The following is a 9,710-nucleotide window of genomic DNA, read 5'->3' on the forward strand; positions in this document are numbered from 1 at the left end:
AGGCACACAATGAAAACGTGGCAGCGGTTTGTATTAATTACAGGCAGCCATTGATCGCGAGAGAGAGAGAGAGAGAGAAAGAGAGACAAAGCTGGAAATGACTTATTTAATATATTTTGTAGTTTCTTACATGAGCTTAAACTTCAAATGTTACACGAGGAATCAAACCCATACCAAGCACCGCCTCAGCATACGATGCTTCTGTAAACTGCACACACACATATATATATATTATAGACTAATAAACTTTCTACAGGAAGGTAATGGAGCCATGCAAACACAAGACGCTCCTTACAGATGTTGTTCGTGTGCCAGTTCAAAAAAAATGCAAAAGTAAAGACAGAAGACAGCATAGTGACATGTTTGACCCCCCCCCCCCCTCCCCCGTCTTCGATCCTACACCCTCCTGCCTCCATCTTGGGATGAACTCAGTAATTCTTAGAAGTACTCTTTGACAACAATGACATGTCTCAAATCAACAACACAAACACATCAGACAGAAAATACCAGCATCTGAGGAGTTTTAGGTTTCAGCCGAACGATTCGGTTGTCAGGTCGTGCAGGGAATGATTTCTGTAGTTTTTATTCAAAAATACTGAACCTCTCATTTTGTGCAAAGAGGCCCTGCAAATTAAGGATTTGATTTTAAATGCCTTCACGCCCTCCTTGTGTTTCTCTCTTCCAGGTCTCATCCGAACACTTTCATGGATTGTTGAACATTGCTATTTTCTCTGAGGCTTGGTAGTAATAAGGAAGGAAAGGGAGGTAATACGGAAGGATCGTTTTTTTGGGGGGGTCTTGTTAGCTCTGGCTGTAATTATGATCAGTTTTGCCATTTCAATTGGATAGATACTGAAATTTAGTTATTCCATTTAAAAAAGTGACATATTTCGGGGTGTAGCCTCTCGCCAATTGCAAGCTGGGATAGGCTCCAGCAACTCCCGTGACCCGCAACGTGGAAAAGCGGAAGAAAATGGATGGATGGGTCAGAAGAATCTATTTTCCACTAACAGTACTACAAGTTTAATTTTAAATAATACTTGATTGAATTAATGGGGACTGCTGATTGAAACACGAGGAAATCTTACTGGGATTTCCACACTCGCGTCTCCTGTCAGCAAATGAAGCTTTACATAGAACTCAACACAAGGACACAGACTCATTCTTGAATTCCACTTTTTTATGTTCTCTGGGAAATGGCAGCCTGAGAGTAGCTTTAGAGTTGATAAGAAGACCCGCATGAGATGGAGAATCAGCAGATATGACACGTATTTCCTCCTTCACTCCAACACGACAGAATTCCGCTTCGTGTTTCGTTTCCTGTGACTTCCTTGACTTTGGGAAGTGAGTTGTCAGTGTAAAGTTGCCCTTCATGGACAGTTTCTACAATATGCGACTCATCGACTGATAATGATAGAGCCATCAAAGTGCCATGGAAACCCGTGGCGCTTTGTCGCCTGCCATTATGAACATTTTATGATTATTAAATTTTCAATGTGATTATTAACTGTATCCTGATGGCGGTTTGATGCTATTTGGTCATTAAATGTTCATATTCTGCCATTTATTGTAATTAGATGACTGTAGTAACTTTCTTTAATGTCTTTTCTGACTCTTTTTTTTTAATCAATTTGTAGGCTGAATACTGAGAGACAAAATTTCTGCACTGGCAACAATGGAGGACACATTGGTCGGCCCTCTTCCGCTGCCCCCGAACACCTTGTTAGCGCCCTGAGGGGAACATTACTGCATAATCAGCTGCTAAAATTGCTAAAAATATCACAATTCAGCTCCGGGGTCAGAAGATGGAGGGCTGAAATGTCATGCAGCATATAAACACATCATTGTGCAATGGTTGGTTTGTTGCGTTCAGCTTTAGGTGAAGGTCAAACCGAAATATGTGGCTGTCCTCACTTTTGAGCTCATGTTTCGTGGGTTTAGAGTTTATCACGTTTGGGAGAGGCTCACGGAAGCGTCATTATCTTAGCAGGAATTGAGTCACAAAACAAACTAGTGCAAAGATGGCACAATAAGATATCAGAGCAGAAACATTTGACAATCTGTTTGATAAATAGCTTTGGGTTTTTCCCATTTCTGCATTGCGAGTGTTTTCCGCTGTGGCCCATCGTCCTCCTCATTGAAGTGTTTTACTGTTCAAAGACTTTGAAGAGCCTCGTGAGTGAAGCGAAGCGATTCAAACCAGAATCCTGATGAACAGTAATGATCGTTGCTGCCCCCCCCCCCCCCAATCATAAGCGTGCTTTGGTAGATGCTCTTCATAGAGGGGAGGGAAAGGGAGTCCTCCTCATCTTGGGCCCAGTCCTCACCACACTCTCTGCAGGTTATGAACAGTCTGTACATCTTCACATCTTGTGTTGCTGATAAACACACAAACACACACACACAAACACCGGCCCAGTTCGCCGTGCCGGATGCTGCAGATCGGTGCCCTAGGTAAATGGAGCGGATTCTGGGACGTTGCATTGGTGTTAACAGTACAAACGAGTGATCCTGACATTTCTGCCCTCTTGCTCGGATGAATGCAATGGTTTCCATGGTTACACAGAGTCTTCCTTTGAGCACATTGCTCCGTGTCGTGTCTGTGTAGGTTCTCAGTCACACAGGTTGAGGTGAATTAAAAAAGAAGAAGAAAAAAAAAGAAGGTTTGTTGAGTCCAGATAGTTGGAGCAGAAAACAAACCAACAACTGACATCGTTGGTTTTTTTTTTCTGTTCTAACAGCAAGTATAGTGTAAAGTTTGAGCAGGCAAAGTTTCATAACTATGATTTACTGTCGCAGAAATGAAATATTGGCTCACGCTCCAGCACAGGTGTGCAGTTATTGTCTTTGCTTTAATCATGTTCTGAAGGCTGAGAGGCGATCGCTGAGTGGTGGCGCTTTCGTAAGGAAGTCCCAATCTGTTTGTTCAGAGAACGGCTTTGTTCATCCTGACTGCATCTCAGTTATGCGCTTTGATTGCCGGGAGATGGGCGTCCTCATGTACCGCTGCAGTCGACACTGCAGAAGCTGTTTACAGGATCATTTATTCAGACCTGCTCAGAGGTTCCTTTACCAGAAAGTGTGGATCAGGATGAAGAGGGGCATTCAGAGACATGCAGTAGAACTCCACAACCAATAAATCAGTGCACAAACAAAAGCTCACGGCATAAGATTCCCCAATGCTCCAAAAACTGAAATCTTTAAGCAGCAAAGCTGACAAATTCAAAACAGCAATCTCATGCCAAGTCTTCTCCACCGCTTCCAAATGGTATCTCTTCTATAATTTGTTCCGTGAAGGTTGAATCTAATGCAAGTGGACTGGATGTTCTTCAGTTCTGAGCCAAAAAACAAAAGGCCTTAGATGAGAGGTGAAAACATCTTCAAACCCAAAAGCAGAAATCCCCTTGCATCAGATTCAACCTGGAAAAGCCACCGTGACCTTTGCGAATGCAAATCTGGACTAACATATCCATAAACTGTTGCTTTTCCACGGATATATACTTCCGCTCCAATATTTTTCAAATTATGTCACAGTCATATAAAATCTGTCAGCAGACATGAACACTCATCTCCTGGAACAGCTGCAGCTCTGGCGCCGGTTCATAAAGAAGAAAACACAATACACAATACATCTGAATTTTCAAAGGCACATTTTGCTCCGTCCCTTTTCCTCTGCATGTCTCAACGCTACTAAGGAAGCTCCTAATTCCTCCAGGAACTGTGATTCCTGTTTGGCGGGTGCCAGGACACAAGTGGGTAAGCCCAATGCGGGACACAAGCAACGGGCATCACGCCAACCTAATCCACCGAAGCTCCTCAACCGCTCAGGCAGCAAGATGAAAGGAATCGATTTACATCAATTGTGACGCCATTGCTTCTCCGAGGACTCTGCTTTCCTGTTGTTCCTCTCGCCATCAAAAAGCACCCAGGACATCTCTAATTAGGCGTACAGCAAGAGCTTTTTGGGAACCTTGTGGCTTTAAGTGGATTTCTCTCCCCGGGAGAAAACAATTGATGATTCCAAATTGCAGCTAATTCTGTCCATTATATTGATAGCTTGGTCGACAAAAACAAAGAAAAACACATTACAAAAGCCCATCACGATTTCACAGAGGCCAGAGTGATGTTTTCATATTCTGTTTAATAATTAAAAAACCAGACTGACTTTGAGCCTGCGTCATCAGTTCACCACCAACGTATTTGTTTGATTAAATTATGGTTTTATTCCCGTGAATCACAATGTGCAGCTCTGTTTCACACCCGAGCTCAAACATTTTAAGTGAGATTATTGTTTAAAATCTGCAGCACTGACGCCAAATTTTTCTTTGATGAACATGTATGAATTAAAGCCTGCAAATGACTGGACTCGGGGGAGAAACGGTGAGCTGAGGATTCTCAGAGGAACTATGAGCTTCTATTGTGCAAGCAGTTTACTCACCTGATCTTTATGATAACATCCTGTTTGTAACAGGAAGTTCATTCGAGCTCACATTTGGAAATCACAGCTGCAGTTAAATTGATGACCCCTGGATTCATTTATTCACTGGCTTCTGGATCCGCTACAAGAACAACGGCATCACTTAGGAGGAATAATGTGAGCAAGCAAAGGCAGCAGATGTGAGTCATTGTGTTTTCCCAGGAAGGTCCCGGAAGACTCAAAAAGGTCAGGACTAATGGAGCGAGTAATTCTTTCTATCTCAGGCTGCAGAACTGTTAAATGCTCAGCTGATGATTGAATTCACACAGGGTTGTTTTAAATGCCAACAGCATTACATGCTCTCGTTTTTAATTTGATTTCCACCTGATAAATTCATCTTTTATTGTGTTTTGTGCCCTTAAGTTGAACTATTTACCTGGCTGCACCAGTTAAAATTGATTGTAAATCCACATTGAAATTAAATTCCTCAAAATGACCTTAAACATTAAATTCTTATTTTAACTGTACATCCATATACCACAAAAGCTGAGCTCTGAGAAAGTATATGCCAAAGCCGAAAGCCTCACATAAGTCATAATTCACTTATAAAATATTTTTTTTATTATTATGGTTCCATTGCCAGTATTCTTGTATTTGTTGAATTCCCCACACTTTTTTTAATTGATTTTCGATTATTGATATTCCATGCTTGTCGGTCCAAAATGAACATCTACACAGACGTTTATCACGACGGTACTGAACTCTCATTATCCATGTTGTCTGCAGAACCTGCAATGACACTTCAAGTTCACGTCTCTTAGAGGGAGGCAGAAACATTATTGTTTACTCTGAATCAGAAAATAGAATTATTGTGATAACGATCAGCCTACACTCACATCTAGCTAATTGCCAGCGAAGCCATTTCCATAAATAATATTTCCTGTTTGCTACGGAGGTCCCGTCTGTCACACAGGAGGAATCAAATGAGCACAGCGACTCTGAGAAATGGCAGCTACAGGGCTCATAATGGGAAAACTCCCACTACAAAAACAAATGAAGTGCAAGCCTGCAGCTCGTCTGACACCTATAACCCTTCCAGGTAAAATAGACAGAGCAGGCTTATGATGAGCAATTTAATATTGGATTTATTTTTATTCGTATTGTTATTTGTATTGTTTTTTGTGGATGATTTATGTACGAAGGACTTTCAACGGAAACAAGCCCGCAAGGGCTTTTTTGAAATGCTCCTCTTAGACAGGATGTTTGACGTTATTTGTACTGTAATACATGCTACTGTGTGACTGTACTTGTACTCTAACATTCTATCTAATAAATATATTCATCATCATCATCATCGCCATCATGATTTTTCTGTAGGCATCAGTGTTGCACTTTGGTCCAAGATGAATTTAGCTGATTAAGAATTTGACAAACTGGCCCTGAAAGATGTTCATGGTCTGCATAAGAAAGTCTTCTTAGTTCAGTGACGTCTGGACTTTTCTTCTAACGTTATCAGTTCATTTCTTTATTTATCTAATGAACGGATGTTCCTGGCTCCCAAACTTTATGATTTGTGTGTTTGTTATTTTTTTTTTTAAATATGGATCTTTTTTTTTCCTTGTTTTTCAGTTCAGCAATGTCATGCTCCATTTGGCTCTTGGCCATAATGTCCCCCCCCCCCCCAATGTTTTCTGGTGGTTCTCTGGCTACTTCATACAACTTGGATTTTACATTTTACTGCACTGCCAAATTAACGTTCTCAGTACTAGAATATTGATATATTTTAAATGTTGGGATTACTGCATTCCTTTTAAAGACACTGTAACATAGGCCTGTGTTACACCAAGAGGCCTCATTGTGACCATGCTTGTTTACAGGTTGTCGGTGTTTCCTGTTTTATTTTGGCACTCACCCTTGTCTCTCGGTACTTCCTGCTCCCTGAGTGCTTCCCTCCTGCCCCGCTGATTGGATTCACCTGTCCCTCGTTACTGGTCCTCCCTTGTGTATTTAGTCTGTATGCTTCCTGTCGTCTGTGTCGGTTAGTCAAAGATGTTTTTCTGAGAACATGTGAGTAGATTTCCTTTGGTGTCTTATTTCAGGATACTGTTGCTTGTTTGCTCCAGTGTGATAGTCCTTGATGTTACTCCTCGGTTAATTAAAAATTAACTTCAGCCGTCTGCAGGTTCCTTTGTGTTAAACATTTAACAAGGTTCTTGACCTCTTGTGAAAATGAAATTACCCAAATATGTGGTTCTGAATGTGCCATAAGTTCCCCAGCTTTTCGCTGACTGTTGGAAATGGTGGCATGATCTTCAATCAAATCAAATAATATTGTTTTATTTTGTCTTGGTACTAAAATAAAACGTGGCTGCATCTTTCATTTTCGTCACAGTAAATTTTGACATTTCTATGCGCTGAATGGATTTGTCAGATTTAATGAATTGGCTTTGAGTTAAATTTAATTTATTAATTTGTTTTCTGTATCTGCTTATTCTTCGTAGGGTCGTGGGGTGGCCGGAACCTGTCCCAGCCGACTTTGGCTTCGAGAGATGGTAAGAAATTGAACTGATTATTTTACCAACAAAACACAAAGCAGTGTGTTCTTCAGTCCGTGTCTGTGTTAAAGATGGGACTCTCGGACATCAATGTCGCAGGTCTGTGCGGTTTTAATCTGGGTGTGCGTGATACTGGAGAGCCTGTGGGTGTGTGGGATTTTCAAAATAAGGAGTGATGACAACCATCCATCACAGATCCCTGCTGCAATCATCCCAAAAGATGTTTACAGTCACGACTGGATCAATGATTGACCCCCCACGGGTCAGTGCGATGACGTAATGATGATTAACGCCGTTGCTTGAAAACATTAGTGCCGAATGCAGCTAGACTGGGTTTCCTCCCTTTGTGCAGTCCTTAATTATTAATCTCCTTCCTCTTCCTTAATCTTTCCCTCTTCTCTCCTAAGGGAGCGTTTGGTAACTTGGGCATTTTTCATGTCTTATCTTTGGCTCTTCAACAGGCGATAATAGAGGAGCCAATGTCAATGTACGCTGTTTAGAAATGTGCCAGGTTTACATTGTTTGTTTATTTATGGATCCTTAGGCTGGTTTGTTTCGTTGGATTACCGGGCTGGTGCTTCCTTTGTTGGTTGCTGTTCTCTGGTTGGATGCATGGATGGATTGTTGCTGGTTGATTGTGTTCTGGTGGGTGGATGGATGGTTGGTTTCTGTTTTTAGAATGGTGAGTAGAACATTGTGGAACTCTTGAATAATGATTAAATTTAAAAGTGAACCGTTTCTCATCCTTCCATTTAAGAGCAAAGCTCACCTCTGATCATAGCGGCTGCTCCGTTTCTGAAAATGAATGTCACTACTTGGATCAGTGTGAAATCCTTCGCTGCATATCAGTCAAGGTCTTCTGGCTGATTTGAAACAATAATTGGAGTTTGAAGCGATTTAAACCACGGAATGACTGATTTGATTCATCAAAGTATATTCACATAACTGAGTTCACGAGTCGAATAGCAAACTGAAGTGTTTGTACATAAATATTCTAAAGGTTGTGCGTCCAAATTTCACAAAAGGTGACAACGCGTGCATGTTGGTCAGCAATACGTGAAGAGAATTGGATCAAACATTTTTTTAGAGATACCTGAAGATCTAGTGGCGATATAAACGGGATCCCATAAACGGACACGATAACAACAACTAAGACGTTCTCACGTTTGGAAAGCTGGAATCACAACTGTGCTTCATAAATCACTTCGGGAGTGATTTAATGCTTTTTGTTTTCTGTTCAATGAGAAGTTAATCAATGAGATTGTTGTTGCAGCTCTAAAAGACTCATAAATCAAAATGTTGGATCCACCTGGGGCGGCATTTTCTTTAATTCGTTCAAATGGGGGGTAGCAATCAAGAAGATTTCGATTAAACTTTTTGGGAGGTAGGATAGAGCCCACAAACGAACCATCGGCCCTTTGGTGGTGGACGTGTGCCGCTTTTGATTAGCTGCCGACTCGAGGTGTTCATCAGGGAGATGATGGAAGAACTGCATCTTTTTCATCTCGCTTTTATTCCCAACTGCGATGGAAACATCTTCAATGTAAACACCCAATAATCTGGAGCTGGTTTAGAATCTCCAAATAAGTACGTGGTACAAGATGTATATAAAAGCTAAGATGCAGTTATGGGACAGGTTTGTATTTGTCAATTAGAATTAAAAAAATATAGTAATGGAGGATTCCTGGATAACAATTTGACAAGCTTCAGTGAGCCGTCTCTGATAATCAGGAAAGCCTTGTCTCATTTTCACGCGGGTGTGATGGGGGTGCAGCCGCTGCATTTCAGCACTGACTGATGGGAGCTGCAGATGAGCTGCCAGTTTCCATTACAATGGCAATAAAAAAATTCAACGATTGACGCACCTCAACAGGGGACACCTTGTCGGAATTTCAAACGGTGTTCCTTCCAATTAAGAGTTAAATTAAGAATTAGCGCTTCGCTTGCTATCATCTGTTTGACGCACCGCACAGAAATCGGTGCCCTTTTTAAGGACTTGTCTCAGTCACTGGTTTGATTCTTCACGCTATCATAAGATATCTGAATGGAATGCAACTATGCTGTTTCTGTGTGTCTAATAATTACAATTATTGGTTGATTGATCTTCCCAAAACTACCAAATGGCTTTAAAAAAGGTTAAAATATGAATACTTAATGTCTTGGTCACATCTGGCTGGATCCCCGTGAACTGACTTTAACTGATTGATTAATAGCCTAGCGTCTTCAGCAGCTGCCCGGGGCTATGTATTTAACAGCTGTACAGTAATTACCCTTCACACAATAACTCCTGTTCACGTAATGGCTGAACATAAAAAGCACATGATCAATATGGTGATATTTGGAAAGCTCCAGGAGTGTATTCATAATGGAGCGTTGTCATTTTCTTTTGCGGCGAAGCCACTTTCTCCCAGTCAGACCGGCTGCATCGCTGCCAGTTAGTGATTAAGTGCATTTCCCTGAAGTGCTTTCAGTGATCCGAAGAGACGGATGGATCATTTGATGCGTCTCATTTCTCTCGTGTCGCATCTCCCTCAACCTCCGGTCTCGTGCGACCTGGAAATCAATCGAGCTCCTCAATCATTTAGGTAATTTCCTATCTCTTAGTGGAGCTCGGCGGAGGGAGGGGGGCGTTGAAGGCGGTGATATCAGGATTTAGTGGCTGGGTAAAATGGCTGAAATCAATAAAGATATTAATTATTGGAGATGATTAGAGTGAGACTGACCACAACTGTAGATCT

This window comes from Brachionichthys hirsutus, chromosome 3 (assembly GCF_040956055.1).
Source record: "Brachionichthys hirsutus isolate HB-005 chromosome 3, CSIRO-AGI_Bhir_v1, whole genome shotgun sequence".
Lineage (NCBI taxonomy): Eukaryota > Metazoa > Chordata > Actinopteri > Lophiiformes > Brachionichthyidae > Brachionichthys > Brachionichthys hirsutus.